The sequence below is a fragment of the Falco peregrinus genome, chromosome 9, assembly GCF_023634155.1.
Source record: "Falco peregrinus isolate bFalPer1 chromosome 9, bFalPer1.pri, whole genome shotgun sequence".
NCBI classification, from domain to species: Eukaryota; Metazoa; Chordata; class Aves; order Falconiformes; family Falconidae; genus Falco; species Falco peregrinus.
The window spans coordinates 578,160-599,115 of NC_073729.1; the positions used below are offsets into that span (position 1 = coordinate 578,160).

A 20,956-nucleotide genomic window follows, 5' to 3' on the forward strand; every position below is an offset into this window, starting at 1 on the left:
ATCACCACTGGTGTCTGAACTGGCACCCACTGAGACTGAAGCAGCTGCTCGTCTTGGGTGTTGTTTCAGGCTCTTTGTAAACTCAGGCTAACAGTAATTACTGTCACAGCAATATCAAGCCTAACTGCCCAGAACCCCAAACTCAGATGTCAGTTTCCCTGCATAACCTATCCCAAATGCTTCACTGAATTCCTTGCAGCAGCCAACTTGCAAAGAAAAGATCCTTGTAGCATGAGGTAACACAGCAAGCCAAGCAGGGAAAGCTCCTGCTGAAACCCTGATATAAAAAAAGGCTGGAAAATAAGGGCCGTGACAACAGAGGAGAGACCAGAGGATGAAGATCCGTTCGCAGCAGAGGGGGTGCCCCTGCGCCTGCCCCCCTCAGCCGCCGGTTCGCAGGAGTCTTTGAAATGAGTCACTTGGCTTCAGGTTCCTGTGGCGCCGCGCCATTTGCCTTGGTCTTCTGCCCCTTTCCTCCTCACAAGAGTCATCTTAAAAGTATTCTTGGAATAGCTTCTGTGCACAACAAAACATCTAGCAGGGCTGGGCTGAATTTTAAAGGACTTCATTTCAGTCATGCAATAACTCACCGTCCTGTCATATTTCAGAGTAATCAATGTGCATTAATTCAGTCTCCACTGAGCATCAGCAATGAATTTCACAAACCTCACAGACTGAACTTGCACTGCCTGAAAACAGTGCACTGCTACAGTGAAAAGAGCAAGAGGACAACACAGAATAAGCTCTGCTATGTTTTTATGTGCTTCTTGCTTCCTTCTTCCTTTACAATAAACTACTAATAAGCCTGAAGGACGCACAAATGGAAGTATTTCTGTCTGTTGTTTATCTGCCGGTCAGTGCCACAATGGTTTCCAGTTCAGCAGAGGCCGTCAGACCATGACGCAAGAACACACGGGAACAGGGGCTGGCACGAGAACACCCACGCTGTACAATGGAGCCATAAAACAGAAACGTGCAAATCAGAAGCAGCAAGAGTAACAAACTGGAAATGTTGCCCAGCAGAAAAATTAGCAGTTCATTTATAACACAAGTGCCAATAAACCAAGAGGCGCGTCAGCTATTCCTTTTCTGACAGTCTGACCACGTGGCACATTCCCAAATGACTGCGAGACAGTAGGAAACTGCTCATTTTCCAAGAAAGGGCTACGTGGCATTTCAGCCACTAACAACTCACATGGCCCTATTACTTAGGGCTGAGGCACAATTTTACTCCTTTCAATCAGGAGTGACTTCACTGAAGTCAGACTTACTCCAGGGAAGAACAGATTCAAAGCAAGAGAATGACACAAACCGGCTCCTCATCAGGAAGACCCAGACCCCACTTCACTGGGTTACCCACAGTCCCTGTGGATCATGCAGTATCAGAGATGTAGGAGTTATTCAAAGGCAGCACTCCTGAGCCTTCCACAACTAACACACAGATACTCTGCAGGCAAGCAACTGCAAGCCCAACACAGGTGGCTTTACAGAACCATCTCCCAAAGCCTGCCTCTTGGCTAAGGGCTTTTCAAGGTGCTCTGCACATCCTGACCATGCTACTGATGCATTTCTAGCTGAGCGACAGCACTCCGGCACTTTCCTGACTCACACTCCATCAAGTACGAGACAAAAAGTTCGATTTATACAACATTCTGGTTCTGCTGTAGAGTCCCCATGTGCTCCTCACCAAGCAGCCCACATCCCTCTCCCAATGCCCTGCAAGGAGCACAAAACCCAGGTCGGCAGAAACCGCCAGGGTGTCGCTCAAGCTGTGCAGAGGACCTCGCTGGCACAGCTCCCTAATGCCACACGCTCACCAGTTCAAGGGCAAGACAAGGGACAAAGTACTGGACATGAGTGTTCCTGGGAGTTACCTCACCCTACTTCTATTTGGGGTGATGTTCATGTGTTGCTCTGCTGCTTCTCTGTAGTTGAAGAGCAGCTCTTTGCCCTTCATGGGAACCGATTTACTTCCATCCCAAAAATGAATGCTCATGAATACGAGTCAATCACATTTTAAAGGAAGCAGTGTCCCCTGCAAAGCCTACCTCGGTGAGATTAAGCTCTTATGTCACTTGGGCAGTATGGAGAACTGCCCTAAGCCAACATCATTTTAACCTTCCATACGAATGACGTAAAACAATTTCTCGGTCCCTCCGCAAAGCAACAGATCATTTCACAAGCATGGGGAGCCAGGCACCACAGGGCATTTCCTCTCTAGTTTGCTACAGCCATGCTGTTTGAGGATAGGACAGGGTGTTCAACTACATCTAAGCAGCAAACAGAAGATGAGAGAACAGCTGTGCCCAAAGAGAGCCTGCACCTCTGGCCTGGCACAGAAACACCAGCTGGCTCAGAGCGACCCCCTCACCTTGCATCACCCACAAAGTCACGCAAAGAACTGTGCCAAGAGGCAGCAGAGTGCTGGTGTAAAGAGTCAGCCTGTCTGTCTGTGTTCCCCTGCAGGGCTTCCTCCCTTCCATGCCAGGTACTAAACCCTTTTGCGTTAACAAGCCTCCAGGTAACACCGCCGCCCCTTCACATCACGGCACAGTGCCAGACTTGCCAGGGCCACAGCACCGATGTTCCAACCTCCGAGCAAAAGCACGGCACACGGGGCAGGGAATAGGTGCCAGCTGACACAGCAACCACAGCCCCATGCACGCAGGCACAGCCACACCAGCGTGACTGCCCAAAGGCTCCAGGCTAACACTCTGCCTGCAGATGCTACCTGCCCCTTCACTCCTGTGTGCGCTCCAGATGCCTCAGTCCTCTGCAGCACACCAGCCTCCTGCTGGTTAAAGACATCTGGAGCTCAGCGTGTCTGGGCCAGGCTGGCTCCCTGCCACGAGCACAGCGCATCTTCTCCCCTAGAATCACAGCTGGAGCACAGGTGGGCAAGTATCCTCAGGGGCAGCACAGCGGCAAGGCTGGAACACAGAGGGTATGAAAAAGCATCACCTTCGCTCCAGCCCAGGGTGAGGCAGGGAACTGGTTGCCAGATGGGAAAGGGGAAAGCTCTCTGGATCTAGCCATTCCCCTAGCGTTTTCCATCATAATTAAGCCCCTAACATCGAGTAGAGAGGTGCGATGGCTAAACACCTTATCAGCACCCCTCCCTGCCATTTCCCTACTGTCCCACGTGCGCCTTCCCCTGAAAACGCCCAGGAAAGCACAGGGAGGGAACGCACAGCTCGTCAGTCCCTGCTGCGGTGGCATCGCATGGTGCTGCCAGCCAGGATGTGACCAGCTGCAGGCTGCCTGACCACAGCCTAGAGCAAACCTCGCAGCACGGCATGGGCTATAACCGGTGTGCAAGAAAAGTGCCGGCTTCAGACAGAACGTTCCGCCGTCTCACTACTGCGGCCAACACGATATGCATTCAAGAAGCAACTCCAGTTTTCAAAGGTGGTGGTCCTCACTCTGATCAGGCTCAGCTTTGGGTCCTCCAAACAACAGGTTTGTATTTATGCAAACAGGCTTTTGTATTTATAATTATCAGAGCAAACCCGTAATTATGCAGCAATAGTCAGATACTAGAAACCAACACCATGAGAGGCCACCCCACCACACAGTGCACTCTTATCCCTGAAGCCAACAGACATGGCATTAAACGTTCCAGCACCAAAGGATAATCACAGTCTGAAGCATAGAAGAGCCTCCAGCCTATGACAGCATCATCTTCACCACAGGAAAAGTTTCCCCCAGCTGCAGATCCAGTGCAATGCCACCGAAACCAGGACAGTGCCTCAAAACCCACAGCAGATGCCCTGTTCTGAACCCAGCCCCGCAGGTTCACCTCCCACTGAAGGCACACACCTCTCGGGACCTCCAGTCTCACCTTGTTCTCATCAGGGGAGAAAACGATGCGGAAAGTCGCAAGCATGCCAGGCAGTACCTTGCGGCACACAGCATGGTGGCTGATCAGCTTGAAATAAGGTGAGCTCTCCAAGATGACCTTCACCAGCCCAGGAACCTGCAGAAAAGAGAGGGAAGTATGATCTTGCAGCTTGTGGAAACAGGAGGAGAAGAGGCCTGGTGATACCACCTTCACAAAGCACTTTTAGCTCTGGAGGTACATGCACGTAACACATAAGAGTGAACATTAATCCCTTCTGCCTGGGCAAAACAGCTCGAGGCCAGAGGCAGCAGGGCAATGAAGGAAGGGCCAAGCAGGGAAGACACCAGCAGCACGGCGGTATAATATCTGAATCAAGTCACCCGTGTATTCAATAAGCCCAGAGAATCTGCTGGCTTCTGCCCGTACACATCCAGGCAGACATGCCCCTAGAAGGGGCATGTATTATCTGAACGCCAAACAGTACGTGTTAATCCTGGCGGAAGGAAGAAATTCACTTTAACGTGCTGGGTTTGAGCGGGGCAGTCAAGCTGCGGTGCTACAGTCATGTAGGCAGACCAGCAAGAGGGGACCACAGATACTGTGGCCTTACTGGGAATAAAAGCAGCAAATGAAGAGCAAAAGGAGGAAACACAGGAAGACAAAGAGACAACCCCAGAAACAGAGAGATGGCTGGGAAAATCCAAAGGGAGCTGGAAAGAAGCAAGGGAGAAGCACAATATGCTACAAGGAAAGGCTGATGCAGAGGATGAGAGCCAGCAACCTGGCCAAGTGATGGAAAGCCAGGCGACCCCCCAGGCTGTGCCTATCAACTAGGGGCTTCAAAGGCATTTTCTGCCCCGAGATACATGACTGGCACTGCCTGGTGGTGGTTTCATTATTAAAAGCCAACCTCTGCTCTCCGGAGGCTCCTGCTGCCTGTGACTGTAGCCAGGCAGCTGCCAGCGCAGGCAAGCCAGATCCCTGGGGACCCCTGCCCACCCCCAGCAGTCCCTGCAGGCACCCTGCTGCACGGTTCTGCCCTCTGGGGCACCACCAGCACACAGACAGCACACAGGCATTTTCCTAGCACATAGAGAGCAACCCCTGAGCGCCAAATCTCAAAGTCTGAAGCAGGTGATTTGGACTGGTGGGCAGCTTCACGGATCAACAACAACCCCACATGAGGCTTGGAAAAAATGGAGGCTCACTCTGCGCCACCCACCCGAGCCTGGTAACCCGTGGCCAAGGCAGTCCTGAACTCTCCAAACGCCCTTGGAACCCAGCAATGTCCTGGGGCGGCGAGTTCCAGGAGCCAACTTCACAGTGCAGACAAGCATTTTGGTCACCATGTCCCTTAGAAGGGGAGCACGTGTGGCTCAGACCTTCAGCAAAAGCCACCCAGAACATCTGAGGGTGCTGAGGAACAGCCTGAAAATAGAAAAGCAATTTTACAACACAGGTAAGAGCAGGAAGTATATAGTACAGCACTTCTGTAGTTGCATGATTACAGAGCCTCTATGCGGAATATATTTTGCTGTCAGCTGGATTTTTATGGGGCAGACAACTTCAGGCTACCATGCAGTGTAACTCAGTATGATTCAGAGGAATGTGGGAAACTGGCACGAAAAACTTGAGACGGAGCACAACGCTGCTTTTCTCCAGGACATCGCCAAAAGCCAACCAATTTAGAATATAACACCCTCGCAGGATTATCCTCTCTGTCTTTCTGTATTTAAAACATACCAAAGATTTTCCTGGAGCTTATCTTACTTTTACACCCATGCTCTCCAGTGGTTGAGCTCTAACTAGCTTCACAACTACATTGTTTGGGGAAAAAAACCACAGTTCACACATTGCCTCCCCCTTCACAGGGCACGTAAATCCCAAGGTGCAGCTTTACACAGTACAAGTTTATTATCATTTACTGGGAATGGCAGAAATGTTAATGCAGATGATCTTTTCCACTTGAGGAAGCATGAATAGAGCAAATTAACTGTTTGCCTGTTGGCTGGTACTTGGCAAAGATAAACATTTTGAAGTGCTGCATGGATAATGGAGCAGGTGAAGCCAAAGACTCAGTGGGAATGAAGCAGAGAGTAGGAAGAGAGAAAGTGAGGACTGAGGCACATTTTAATCAGGGACGAGGATACCTACAGCAAAGACTGCCCAAAATTCAGCGCAGATCACACCAGTGGCATCCCCCGGGTGCAGGCACACATGCTGCATCTTATCAATGTTCCCAAGTTAAATGCCAGACCAGGAATGGTGCAGTACTCTCCCGGAATAACTGAGGGAGCACACCCGCATCCTTCCTTGCCAAAGGGTCTTCCATTTTCACCCATATCCCTGTCACAACCTGTTATCTCAGGAGATACTTGGACTTGCTGTTCTTCCACCTGCAATATGCCTCGACAGCTTTTTTTTGTTGTCCACCTGTTTGCCCTCCCCAACAGGGAAATTTGGAAAGGAGGCGAATTCACCGTCTCTTGTGCACACTTCCATCTTCCCATCCCACCCTGCCCTCAGGCATACCCCTTCCTCTTCATTACAGAAGAGTATCCTTAATTACACCCCTCTTTCTGACCTGTCTCTACTGCCCGTGCACTTACTGCTATGTATCAAGAGAAACCCCTGCGTGTATGAAAGTGCGCAGGGAGAGAACACCAAGCTCAGCTCCTTTCCTCCCTCCTGCCTTTTCCCACCAGCTTGCCCTTGGCACATGCCTCATTCCAGCAAACGTTTCCCCAGCTGAAGTTCAAAAGGTCCCAATTTCCCTCCTGACAGTGGAACAAAACTGCTGACATTTTTCAACTTTTCCATTCTCAACTTTCTTGGGAAGTCTCAAAATGATCGTTCTTTTCAAGTAAAGGTGGAGACCTTTGAGGGCACTTTACTCCAAACAGGCCGTGGCTCTCCAAAGGGGAAGCAGAGCATCACGTTGTCTCAGGAAAACCTGAGCAGAACCCAATTAAGCTTAGCAGGAGCCTGAAGGGGCACCTAAAGGCCTCCCGCTGCTGCTGCTAAATCAGCCTGCTTCCACTGCTGTTTCAAAACACCTTTCCTGAAGCGCTGTTACCACTAATTATAACTTACTCCAGCATAAAGTGGAGAAGACCCCACCCCAAGCTCTGACAGCCCGTTCAGCTCTCTGTGCAGCTCACCCAGAGGCAGAGGTGCCCTGTGGAAACTGAGATTAACCACGGAGCCACCAGGACGTGGTGCACACTCGAGGGAAAGCACGAGGGCAGGGAAGAACTGTACAGCCCCCAACATTCCCACCCGTGCAAGGCTTCCACGGGGAAAGGTGCTGACCAGAAAAGCTCCTTTCAGCTAGGTACCACCAACACACAGCCAAAACCAGGGGGAGAAACCTCAGCATGGCAAGATTTCCACCGTCTTGCAAAATAAAGGCGGTGAGACGTTTTATTCTGGCTGTGCTGTGCTGCAGCAGGCGACTGGCTGTGCTGTGCACCGCACGGATGACACTGCTCTCCAGTTCCAGCACAGGGTTAAACTTCCACATCCCAGCACTTACCTTGTCCACGTTCCTCAGAATCAGTGGCACTTCATAGACCTCATCGGGGACGTAGCTCTGAAATACCACCTCTGATGGGAAAGGCCGGAACAAGCTCTGTTCCAGGGCAACTGCCGAGAACTGGAGATGCAAAAGAGAGCAGAGAGTTTCAGCCGCGGGGAGAAAGACTCATCGGTGAGAGAATACAACACTGGCCTCCAGCGAAGGACAGTCCCTTGGTGAGTACGCCTGCCCAGCTCACGCTAGGGGAACAGAAGCTCACCCACCTGTGTTCTGAGCAGATCAAAAGTTTCTGGGCCACACTAGAGCAGGCTCAAGCGAGCAGCTCTTTTGGCAGGTGTTTCTCCAGGTCGCCTTCTCCAACAGGCAAGGCAGCACTTACCTCCGGCAGAGCCCTGGGCTAACACGGTCACACAGCTCCAGAGCACTCACTGCAAGAGCTGTAAGCACTCGTGGAGCAAGGGAAAGCCAAGAATTTACAGGAGACCCCATGGGAAACAATTTGGGGATCATCTTTACATTGAGACACAGAGACCGAGCCCAACACATCCTCAAATCTCTTTTTTGACACACAGCCCAGAAACCAGGAAGAAGAGAAGACAGGCCAGAAAGGAACACCGCCGTTAAGAAAGCGACAGATGAGGTGGTAAGTTCCAGGTACTTTCCCAGCATCACTGGGCAATCTGAGTAAAGCTGGACTTGGCATCTCCTTTTCCCACGAGCTTTCAATGGATGCTTCATTATATTCTATTATTGCCATTTTCTTTAATACCACTACAGAAGCAGGTCTGAAAACATACAGAAACAGCAAATGCTTACAGCGCCGAGGCGTTACTTTGAGAAAACTCCTCCCTGCTCTGCCTCCCCCCTTCCAGCTGAACTCTTCACGCTCACAAGACACAGGCACGTCTCCTGCTTCTCCACAGGAGTCAGGGTCGTGCTGAAGCCAGCGGCCACAGCACACGGCCAGTTCTGTGTGCGCTCGTCCGAGGCGTTCCCAACCTCACGCGCTGTCTAGGGCAATCCTTAACCAATTTGCTACAGGTCTCTCGCTGGCAGTTTTCCACTCAACAGCCTACCTCAGTCATCTACCCCTTTGGAACGTGTGTTATACTAAGCAGATCTGTAAGAAAAGCAGCTTTAAACACACGTGTAAATAAACATTGATCCAGATAAAGCACACCCACTCCCCTCTGCCCAGGGCCATTCCCCTGTGTACCTGGCAGCCTGAAAAATCTAACACCCTGTACGGGTCCCACTCGTTGTTCCAACCCAAAGCATTCATGCAATTGCTTTAGCTACACCTTGAGTAGTTACCGTAGGCCCTCAGCCCTCAAAGGCCAACGCTGCCACCACTGAGGGCATCCTATGACCCCAAGTGTTCGACAGAGACTACACCAAACCAAGGGCTGGCTATTTCAGCAGGAAGGTGGGAAATTGCAAGCTTGCATCCTTGTGGCCCGCCCCAGCCTTCCCCCAGTATCATGCTTTAGCCGCAGTAGCTCATCTCCAGCAAAAGCCACCAACTTCAACAGAGGTTGTTTATATGGGCTTAGCGCAGGTCAGGACTTCAACATCTCACTGGGGAAAAATGTTTTACCTTTCCCCCAGCAGAAGGAACTCCACACCAGCAGCAGTCTGAAACAACAACAGGACTTAGTCACCAAGGCATTTAGATAAGCTGGAGGCAAGCCTGTCACAAGCACGCGCTCTCTTCAAACGTCACATCAAACAGCAAGGAAAAGGGCAAGAAAAGGCTGCCTTACGATGGGAGGCTTCGCTCATGTCTAGAATCTGGATAATCTGGGGTCGCCGCATCTCCCGAGTGCTGGCCAGCCTCTGCTTGGTGGTAAGAGACATCTCCTTCAGGAGGGCAGAGGGAGTCAGCTGAAATGCAAAACACCAGCAAGAGCTACAGAACTGCCTTTATTCAGAAAGGCTTTTCTCCTTCAAGAGCCACCGATGAATAATTTGTGATCATAGCCGCTAGGATAGTCCTGGAAGTCCCATAACTACCTGTTGAAATATTTACCATTAGTAAATTAATGATAGAGAGTGCAATACACATGCTCCAAACAAGTAGCTTTGTCCCGTTAGCTTCTCCTTCGTGATTTGATGTGACATGTTGGGGGTTTTGCTCTTCGGGCATTTGTTTCCTTTCCAGTTTGGCCGGAGTGAGCCAGTGACCTTTGAAAAAGGTTGGGAGGAGTTACCAGAAATCCCTTAACTCCACCCTTGCACAACGCTCACAACCACCACACATGTGGAGATGTCACTGCTGGGTGAGTCAGGAAAGCAGAAAATCAGTGTTGTGCCAAGACTGAGGTGGAGAGGAATGGCTCCAAGTTTTAGTTATCTCTTTTGAATTAGCACTTGTTTTCTCTGTTTGGGCCTCCGAGACCCCTCCACAGAAGTATGCAAAGGTAACTCCTCGACAGAGCTTCAGCACCAGGTCATCTTCAGCCAAGTGAGCTCTGGTCAGCAAAGGGCTGTCTGAGGATGGGGAGGAGGAATTGCCCTGACTCCGCTGCTGTCTGCAGCGCTGGATCTGTGCTCCACACGGGATACGGGACAGAACAACTGTTTTGGAACCTGTTCCATCTGGGACCAGCCATACCTCTCGAAACCTTCAAGCAGAGTTTGAGCAGCCCACCACGTGCCCAGCTGCCTGGAGGGCAGGTATGGTCAGAGCAGCGCTGGCAAGCATCCCGAGGTGACAAAACGTTACTGCCCACACAAAGGGGGCGGAGAGAAGCACACGCTCACGCTTCAGCTATTCCGGTGCAATGCCCGGTACGTTCATTTAAATGGCTCCAGTGGCACATCCAGATACAACTCTGGACTTCCCCTGAAGCAGCACACAGTCCATCCCCTAGCGCACCATGGTCACCACCTCCGACAGAAGCATGGCAGCAGAGAGACGGGGAGGTGGTGTCCAGCTTCACAGTGCTGCCAGACAACAGGAGGGGCAGGTAGAGGAAGGACGCGGGGGCAGTTTCCAGCCTTACACAGCTTCTACCTGGCCGCAGCAGGTACTTACAGTTGCAGGCTTCTCTGTCCCTCTGGCTAGCTTCGGCTTACGAGGCACTACCACTTGGCTCGGGAATCTACCAGCCATCCTGGAGGACCCCGTGAACCAGCGGGGCTTTCCAGTGGCCATGCCTCAGTTGACCTGCAAGGAACAGCAACGGGACTTGGAAAACCCAGCATCCCCTTCCATGGCAGACCCAAAGGAGACAGCTGTGTCTCCGGGCTGTGGCTCCTTCATAACTGGAGAGCAGCCGGCATCCCCACCCTGTTTCATAACTAGACCCTATTTCAGTGGCAGAGTTAAGACTGATAGAAGTAAAAGCCCAGAACAAACACTCCAAAACAGCCTTTTGCTGTGGGCGCAGTCCCACAAGCCACAAACACACATCAAAGACTGCTGCCACTTCTCATCTTCTCCCCCTCTTCCATGTATTTTGGAACTATTTGCTGGAATTATTATCCAAATCTCTATTAATACCCAAACTGTCCTTTATTACTCTTTAAAAGTTTTTTGGTGGGAACAATGTCACTTCACTGCTTCATTTTGCAAAAACAGCTGACCCGATGTGACTTTGTGCCTGACCCTACTAAGTGCTCAGACTATTATGAACAACCTTAAACCCAGGGATCGCTGCTGCCCCAAGCATCAAAATCAGACTGCTCTCCTACTTTGCAAACCAAACGCCCATCCTTTGTGCAAGGAGGTTGGTGATGTTTTTAACTAAGGGACCACAGAGTTCAATACTCTGATTAACAACTATGGTTTCTCAAAGCTAATTTGGTTAGGTTACAAAACTTATCCAGCAAATATGACTCCTTCCAGGCATGAAATTACCATGCCCAAGAGCCTTTCTCCATGGAGAATGAGGGCCTTATTTTTCACTTACTAACACCCAAACTCTAGGCTCCCTACAGGCATGAAAAGCTGTAGCAGCAGAAATAAAAGCATGAAACCATTAAAGTCGCATGAGCAATTAGCTCAAATAGAAATACAACAGATGTGACAGCTTGGCCACTTCAGGCTATCCTAATGGCAGTTCCTCTCAAGCATCCTTATCCTGCAGGCAGCACGGCTTGACAGGTCCATGGGCCATCCTTCTTCTATCACCAGCCTGCTGACAACCTCCCCATCTGTCCCTCAAAAAGTGGGTGTGCAAGAAAGGGAAAGAAAACACCCCCAGAAAGTGGGTCTCAAGCACCGACAAAAGTCAAAGGTGAGTATGTACAGCATTTACTAAGCACTACTTTGGACGAGAAATCGTTTCCCCTCCCTTTCTGGCTAACTGGACCAAGGAACAGATGGATGTCCCCACCTCTTTTTTTTTCTGGGACTTGAAAGACCAGTGGCCTCAAACCCAGCTCTACCCCAAAATTATTTTACATCCTGACAATAAGTAAAAAATCACAGATCCTACCCCCTCCTGCTTCCTCCTGTTCCACATCATTTTTCTTCATGTGGACTTGCTGTACACAGCTAGACACCATTCTATGCAAAGACCACCATTCCCTTCCCCTCAAGTTTGACCCACATCCTGCAAACGAGGCAATACTTTCAGCTCATTACTCCCGAAACAGCTACAGCATTGCGCATGTTCACGGTACCAGGCCCTTCATAGTTTCAGGGAACAACAGGGTTGCCATTTCCTTTTGTCCTTGCCGGGAACATGAGAGAACAGCACGGTCCTACGGACACAAGGGCATGCTGCAGCTGGAGCTCGGATTGAAAGCCAGAAATAACTATTCGTTAAGAGAGAAATCTAATGGGGATGATACAACGCTAATCTGGGTATCAGTGCTTTATTACTGGGTCTTGAGAGTAACTGGATTATTTGTTTCAATTTTCTAACTATAATTTCACTTCACTTGAAACTAATCCTGCTCATCATGCCCACACCAGTTATTTCCAGAGGGCTTCCAGTCTGCATGCCCCCATACCAGTCCAGCAGCTTCCCCTACCCTCTAGCCCCAGAGTTAGGCACTTCCACAGCCCCACTTCCCTGGAGCCTGCAGGGACCAGCCTCCTGCATTAGGAGGAAAGCAGCAGAACTAAGAAAGCAGCCACATTCTCCTGCGGGGGCAGGACAAAACAGCAACCGCAACACAGCCCACCTCCAGCCACCACCCCTGGCTGCTGCACGGGGAGCTCCATCTTCCCCACCTCAGAGAGCCCTTCAACCCACCCAGAAATTAAGGACAGACTGCAACTGCCCCTCTGCTCCAGGCTCAGGGCACAGACGGCTCGGGCACCTCGACTGTGGGTTCAGAGCATGAACGCCCCAACCCTGGGCAGGGGAACCAGCTGCGCCAGGACACAACAGCTACCATCACCTCAGAAAAGCAATGAGGAAATATACCCAGGGCTGGGGTACAATTCCTGACGTGTCTCAGGAAACCCACATGTGCCAGAGCAGCGTGCCAAGCTCCAGCCTCCTCCCCCACGCTCCCTTTACTCCAGTACCTACTACTATGTACTGCTCTGCTTTTGTGCTGTGCCTCACATGGCTGCCAGGGCAGGGTGAGAAGCAGCAAGAGAATTCCTGCCTGGCACCTTCTCCAGGGGAGCAGCGCTGCACTTTGCCAAGGTGAGGTTTTTTGGCTCTGCATGATTTCAAATGTGAAGGGTCTGTTTTCTCACCACAGAAAGCAGGGAGCAGAAATATTGTGCTGTACCTCACATGGCTGCCAGAGCACGGTGAGAAACAGCAAAACAATTCCTTCCTAGCATCTTCTCCAGGGGAGCAGCGCTGCGCCTTCCCAAGGTGATTTTTTTGTTCTGTGAATGATTCCAAGTATGAGAGGTCAAATTTCTCAGAACAGAATGCATGGAGCAGAACTTTTGTGCTGTTCCTCTCATGGCTGCCAGGGCACGGTGGGAAACAGCAAGAGAATTCCTACCTGGGATCTTCTCACCATGTCCTTGCAGCCACGTCAGGCACAGCAGAAAAGTTCGGCACCCTTCTCTCTGTGGTGAGAAACTGGACGCCTTTACATTGGCAATCATGCAGAGCCCCAAAGAGTCACCTTGGCAAAGTGCTGCACTGTCCCCCTGGAGAAGGTGCCAGGCAGGAATTCTCTTGCTGCTTCTCACCCTGCCCTGGCAGCCACGTGAGGCACAGCACAAAAGTTCTGCTCCCTGCTTTCTGTGGTAAGAAATTTGACCCAAGCATTTTGCACTCATGCAGAACCAGAGCTGACCTCAGCAAAGTGCAGCGCTGCTCCCCTGGAGAAGGTGTCAGGCAGGAATTCTCTTGCTGCTTCTCACCCTGCCCTGGCAGCCATGTGAGGCACAGCAGAAAAGTGCTGCTCCCTGCTTTCTGTGGTGAGAACATTGACACTTCAGAGTTGCAGTCGTTAAGAGCCAATAAAAATCATCTTGGGAACGTGCAGCCCTGCCCCCCTGGAGAACATGCCAGAAAGGAATTCTCTTGCTGCTTCTCACCCTGCCCGGGCAGCCATGTGAGTCAGCACTAAAGTTCTGCTCCCTGCTTTCTGTGGTGAGAAAATTGACCAAAATCTTCTGCACTCATGCAGAACCAGAGCTCACCTCAGCAAAGTGCAGCGCTGCTCCCCTGGAGAAGGTGCCAGGCAGGAATTCTCTTGCTGCTTCTCACCCTGCCCTGGCAGCCATGTGAGGCACAGCACAAAAGAGCTGCTCCCTGCTTTCTAAAGTCAGCAAAATTGACTGTCCACCGTTGCACTGATGTAGAGATAAGACTTTCTTACTCAAAAGCAAAACCCAAGAAACCACGTACCCCTGGGAACCCCCTTGTCCTTCCGTGTGGCTGGTGACTTCCCATGGCTCTTCCACAAGGCAGGACAGATAACCACGAATTTGGAAGCCCACGTTAGTTCAAGTACACTTAGTCCTCTGACAGTCACTACTTAGGGGCCAGCGGTCCTCTCACCCCTCCACAGATCTGCCTGTTAGTCCTCTAGCAGTCATTCCCCATGGAGGGACCACAAGTCCTCCACACCTACCCACCAGCTCACCAGAAATGAGTCAGACCACGCCAGAAGTGACACTGCCTGACCTGCAGGAGATCTATTAGGCCAGTAACGATGGTTTCAAGACAGAAAAAACACCACCATCCACCAGCACAGCAGAAAAACCACCAGAAGAAACTTCGTACACAAACCAAAGGCACCCATCCGTACTGTACAAAGGAAAAAAAAGCTGAAAAAGGCACTCTCCACAAAAGAAACCACCACACAGATCACAAGATAAGATAAAAATGCCATAACCCCAGGAACACAGGGCCAACAAACACAGATTCTGTCCATAACAATAACACACTTTGACACTAACTCGCTTGACCTCTGGCATACCATAACCTTGTTGCCACCAAACCCCAGCACACTGTAGCCCTAAGGCAACACAAAATGGAACACAAAGTCCCTGGAGATCTCCGCCAGGGCCTTCAGGTGGTCCCTGACCTCAGGCATCACAACCTTCAAGAGAGAACAAGATGGAGGCACCAGGACAACACCGCCATGAGTCTTCACACCCTGGAAAAGGGCCTGAGATAAACGCTCCTGGGCAGAGAGGCTGAGGCACTCGGAGGCTTTGAGCCAGCCCTCCACCACCACAGGGCTTCAGCTCATCATTTCTGTGTCAGAGCCACCAGGCAGGTGGCCCCGTCCTCCCTGAGAGACCGCTCAGGGCACCTGTACCCAGCTCCAGGGGGCTGGACACACAGCCTCGGATCCATGGGGGGAGGGGTGCTTTAATCCTGGGAGCAGGATTTCTGACAGTGCCCCTGAGGAGGAAAGCCTCCTCGGGCCTGGAAGCCTGAGAGACATCCCCGCGCTGCTCCACATGTCACCAAAAGCAGGGGCTGAGGAAGGCTGCTTTGGGGCCCGTCGAGGGAACCAGCTCCCCTGGGCTGCTCTGCGGCCACCGGCTGCCGTTGCTGTCGCGCGGGTCTCAGTGCTGCTCTGCAGTCGGCCGTCACCTCCCCGCGGGACACTCCCCAGCGCAGCACACGTCTGCACTGGCTCTCCCTGGGGACAAAGATCACAAGCGAGGGATGGGCTTGGCTTTGCCCCCAGTCCCAGGCTGCCCCCAGAGAGACCTGCCACCCCCGCCCCAGCTGTGCGATGTGGGCACCACGTACAGCTGCAGCTGTGGGTCAGGGCAGCTGTGGGCAGGGGGCAGGCCCCGTGGCGGTGCCCCCCGGCGCTGGCAGCAGGCAGAGCTGGGGAGAGCGAGGGGCAGCCCAGGGCAGCCGGCAGCCGGCGGCGGGGCCCGGCAGGGTGCAGCACCCTCAGCAATGCCCGGCTCCTTGCGCCTCGGCCCCAGGGCTGCAGCGCAGGGCTGGCCCCAGCCGGGGCTGGGCTGGGAACAGCCAGGCAGGGCCCCTGGCAGCCCCGGCACGCACCTGCTCCCTGCGTGGGGCGGCCTGGTCCTTTGCAATCGACCCCGTGGCATCCAGAGAAGAGCCCTGCCCTGAGCCTGAGCCATCGCTGCAGGGATGAGGCCTTCCTCGGCGTCCGTCCCTCAAATCCCTCCCTCCGGCCCCCACGGTCCGTCCCTAAAACACTTCCCCTCGCCCCCGGTCCCTGCTGGCCCTGAAGGCTGGCCACAGCACTTGGTTTCAAGCCTGAGCTGGTCATGTCATGGCTGTTCTGGAATGTGGTACAGTGAAAGGAGAGACTGAAATGGCAAATTTTTCCCCCCAGGGCGATCAAATGCTGGCAGAGGTTGCCCAAGGAGGTTGTGCAGTCTCTGTCCTTGGGGATCTTCAAAGGCCAAGGGCACACAGTTCTCAGCAACCTGCTCGAGGCGAGCGTGCTGGAGCAGAGGGCTTGGCCCAGAGGACCTCCACGGGTCCCTTCCAACCCCCCCTCCTGTGTGGCTCTGTGCTTTGCTTTTCCTCCTAAAGCCCCTCAGCTCAGCCCCGATGCCCGCTGGAAAGGGTGCTGGGGCAAGGGACCATCCCAATCTCCTCCCCGAGGGTCCACCCCAGCACAAGCGCTCCCCACTCCACAAGACCCTATGGCAGACACAGTCAGGAGAGGGAAAAGATTCTTTTATTGTCAACAGCAGCTGCAGGGGCCCAGGAGTCACAGCTGTTCAGCCGGTGAAAATCAGTCGGCACCTGCAACGACAGAGTCGGAAAGCTCTGATAAGCCCCCAGAGGCAGGAAGAGGCAGGATTTGGTTCCCCCCTCTTTGGGGGACGCTGTTTCCGAGGAATTCCTCATGGCCCAGAAGGGACAGCTCTTGCTGGCCTCCACTCGAGGCCGGCTCCGGTGCCTTCTCCCCAGGGGTGATGTCCCTAGGGAGCTGTGCGTGCGCAGGGATGCTGACAGTGCCCCTGTGCCGCGCAGCAGGGCTCGACGGGGAGCCCCCGGGGAGCTGCCGTGGGGCTCATCCCAAACCCTGCTCAGCACCAGCCCTCGCCGGCCCTTGCCAGCCAGCTGGGCTGACTTAGGGCCGTGTTCAGGGCTGGGAAAGATGGGCAGCAGCGCGTGGTACGCACCTGGCCTTCCTGACGTGCTGCAGCTTCCTGCATTTTCTCAGGTTTGGGTCCACAAAGTCATTTCCTCTCTTCTCCGTTTTGTTTGTGCTTGGCTGTCCCTCTCCTCTGCCCAGGCTTCTTTTCTCTTCCTTTTCCTTGACTTTTCCTTCTCCTGGTGGGAGCCTGCAAACCTTTCCATCCCACAGCGTGATGAGATGGGGAAAGCCCCAAGCCCCTGCAGCGAGCTCTCAGGTCAGGCAAGGGGAGCTCTTCCTACCTGGTTTCCTGGGGCAGGCTGGTCAGTTGTGGCAGGCGTGCCAGGGACTCTGCCGTGCCCTCGGGGGTGCCTGGAGGCAAATCTGGAGGTGCCTAAACCAGAAACTTGGGAGGTAACGGGTGGCAAGTGACAGCCTGGGGTAGTGAGGGCCTGACTGCCAAATTGCTGTATGAGCTCTACAGAGGAGATGCTGGTTTGCATCGTGCACATTATGCACAGTCCAGCCAACGCAGCCTAGACTTGATGAAGCTGCGATGGAGTAGGATTTGAGCAAAAGCCCTCTCAAGGTGGCAGCTACTCCTTTCTGTCCTTTTGTGGGTATTTTGTAGGTATGTTTTATTTGATGAAGCAGATCACACTTAATGAAGTGCATTCCAGAAACAGCCTTTCCAGTTTTCCTTAGCACGCACCACTCTGGGGGGAGAGGAGGAACCCCAAAGGCACAAGAGAGCGGCTGCCAGGAGGAGGCCCAGCGGCTGCTTGGCCTCCTGGGAAATTACTGTCCCACCTGAGACATGTTGCCCCAGCGTCTGTGGAGCTGCCGTACCTCTGCCGCTTTGGGCCCTGCCCCTGTGTCTCCCCCAGCTCCGCTGTCGATGTCCAGCACAGAGGCGGCTGCATCCAGAAAGGCTTTTGCCGGACGCTGGGTCTCTGCTGTGCCTGCAGGGCCACTTTGCTCTTCACACTGCAGCTCTGGAAAGCAAAAGCACGTGCAGCAGCGCGACTTCTTGGAAGTCAAGAACACCTAAGCAAAGCCCAGCCGAGCCCTACACCACTTGTCTCGTCAGCGTTGAGGTTTCTGGCATCCCAAGCCCCAGTGTCTGTGACAAGCCTCAGTCCCGCCTCCTACCTGTGCCCCTGTCCATGGGTGCTGGCACCTCCTCGGCTGATGGAGGGGAGAGGCCGGCCACCTCCTCCCCAAAGATGTCCCCGCAGTTTTCAATGAGGAACTCCACCAGCACGTTCACCTGCAGACATCAAAGCCTTGGTCTCAAGCCAGGTGCCTGCAGACGTGTCAAGCAGCCTTTCCCACTGCTGACCCTTCGCCTGCGCAGGCGGCTGCGGCTGGGGGTTGCTCTTCCAGGCACCCAGCCCACCAGCACTGGCCCAAGGGAGGAGGCAGCCAGGGACCTCGCAACAGCCAAGCTCCGATGGGCCGGGAAGGCAGCAGCCGGCTGCTGGGTAGGGCGTACCTTCTCGGTCACCGCCAGCATGGCCTGCAGCGGGAGCAGGTCCTCGTTGGGTGGGCTCAGCAGGTTGGGCCCGACGCAGATGGCCAGGTTGCTGCAGCTCATTCTGCTGGTGGCTGCGTTGTGGCCGATGTGCTGCAGCAGGGCCATCAGCCGCTTCAGGAGGAGGAGGTTGGCCGCAGGCAACTTGTTGGCCACCCTGAGGGAAGAGGAAGACAAGGCTGATGAAGCAGAGGGTGCCCACAGCCGTCCCCGCAGCTGGCCCCAGGCGGGTGGGAGCCAGCGGCCGTGTTGCACAGCTTTGCAGCTGCCCGAAAAGACAGCTTTCTGAGGAGCCCGTGCCTTTGCAGGCAGGTCCCAGAACTCTCCCGGTCCCTGCTCACCAGGCAGGCTGCTGCCCACACTTACGCTTTCAGCTCCTCCACCTTGGCCTGCTTGCTGGCCCTCTCCATGGCTGCCATCCAGTCCTCGTAGAGGTCGACGACGAGGAGCTTGGTGGGGATGCTTCGCAGGAAGTCCTGCAATGCCAAGGGCTGCAGGTGAGCCTTTGAACGCTGCAGGCCAGCCAGGAGCTCCTCCAGCTGCAGGTCAGAAGTGCTCACCTTCAAGATGACGGCCAGCAGCAGCGCAGGCTGGCTTCCTACGTCGATGTCCTTGCCGCGGTCCAGGGCCTCGCGCAGCTGCCGAAGTTCTGTCCCACCGGCAGCTCTTCGGAATATCCCCTCCGTTGCTGGTCCTTGCTGGTGCAGGACAGCCAGCAGCTCCTGCAGGAGAGGCAGGAGGCCACTTGCTTGGCTGAAGAACCAAGCGGTGGCAAGGACCAGAGCTCTGCCCCAGACGTGGTTGCCTAAGCGCCACAAAGGGTCTGGGACCAGAAGCAGGTTCTGGGGGTGCAGAGCCCAGTGCCCTGTCCCCGCAGCTGCTGGGGACACGCAGGCCCTCTCCAGAGCAGCCAGAGGGACGGCTGGGGACCCCGTCTGTCCAGGCTGGCTTACCTGGATGGGCCGGGGCAGCGTGTTGTCCTCCCCACAGAGGGCTGCCAGGGGCTGCCCAAAGAGCGCCCTGCTGCAGCTGGAGCCCGCCTGCCCTGGCGCCTGGGCAGCGGCCGGGGTGCGCCGCAGGGCAAAGGGCCAGGGCAGCCCCATCCTCCTCCTGCTGGTGCTGCTCCCGCTGCTGCTCCCTCCTGCTGCAGAGGAAAACAGAGTAAGACACCACCAATGGAGACCCCAGGCCAGCGGTCCCAGCGCCTGCCCTGCCCTGCGCTGCCCTGCCGGCAGCACGGTGCTGTGTGGTGCGGCAGGATGGGCAGGGAGGCAGCAGCTGGAACCGTGGCTGTGGCTCGGAGGTGTTGACTTAGAGGCTCTTGAGAGCCATCGTGCCACGGGGTCAGCCTGTGCCAGCCTTCGCCCTGCCCTCCTGCAAGCTGCGGGCAGCAGCAGAGGCTCCGTGTCCCCGCAGAAGCATATCCAGCAGGCACTGCCCAGCAGTTGTCCTTGTCCGTCCAGGTGACATCCTTCCGTGGGCTGCCCAACCTGCATGGCGACACTCGGGACAAGTGAGCACAGCATTGCAGGAGGTTGCCTTGCTTTCCCAAACTCACCTGGTGCGGGGCAAAGTCCCCCTGCGTTTGCAGATGGGGCCGTCGCAGGCCCTTGCTTGGGATGAGCCTGCAAGAACCAAGAATCGGGCTGTGCTTGGAGAGCAGCCCCGCAGCAGAAAGGGCCACCAGCAGCCTGAGCGCGGCAGAGCTGGGACCCTCTGCCCTCCCGGGCTCTCTTCCCCATGTGGCAGGGTTCCTCCCAGTGTCACCAGTCAGAACGTGCTGGCGTGCTGCTGGCTTCCCAAAACTCTCTGCTCCCTGAGTGGCACCATCAGACCCTCTGTCCCTCCCGCACAAGCTCACCCCAGTCCCTGCGCATCCCGGCGCAGCCAGAGGCAGGTGCAAGGCAGCCATTCTCACCTCTGCCTGTGCCTCCATCAGCCTCTCCAGGCTCCTGGCGCGCAGTGTCCTCCACTGGGCAGGAGAGAAGGAGGGGAAGAAGGTGAGCAGCCATGGCTCTGCTGCTCGGCTGCAGGAGCAGTGCTTGGGGACAGGGCCCAGAGCAGAGAGATACTCACGGCGTGGCGGCGGCTCAGCTCCTTCTCCAGGAGCTTGATGGATGTCAGATGGGTGACGCGGGCTCCCGTGCGTCCTTCTGGTGTCCTGTGCACCGGGAAGGGAGAGGGAGAGAGCTGGGTGAGCCCCAAGCCGTCTCTTGTCTCTTGTCAGGCAGCTGTGCCCGAGAGCTGCTCGCAGCCACGGGGGCACCTTCCCCAGCTGGGGGCTGTGTTCCCCCGTCCATCCAGCTTCTCCTGGAGCATCCCCCCGGCTTACCCCAGCAGCGTGGCCACCCACAGCTCCTTCAGTGCCTGGGATCTGCAGATAGAGAGGAGAGAGAGCGTCAGGCCCTGCTGCCCCCAGCCCTGGGCAAAGGTGGGTGCCTGCACAGCCCTGTGCTGTGGGGCAGGACAGAGGCGCTGTCCAAGCCCTGGGTCGCTCTGTCCTGCCTGAGCGGCTGCATTTGCCCTTCCCTTCTGGGGACCAAAAGGTGACCAGGGGATGCAGGATGGGGAAACATCCCCC

General features: G+C 54.6%; 1 pseudogene; it reads right to left on the reverse strand.

Annotated features, from left to right (window-relative positions):
- LOC129785153 (hydrocephalus-inducing protein homolog) overlaps positions 1–20,252 on the reverse strand; it is a 71,996-nt pseudogene extending 51,744 nt beyond the window's left edge.
- Between the last annotated feature and the right edge of the window lie 704 nt (positions 20,253–20,956).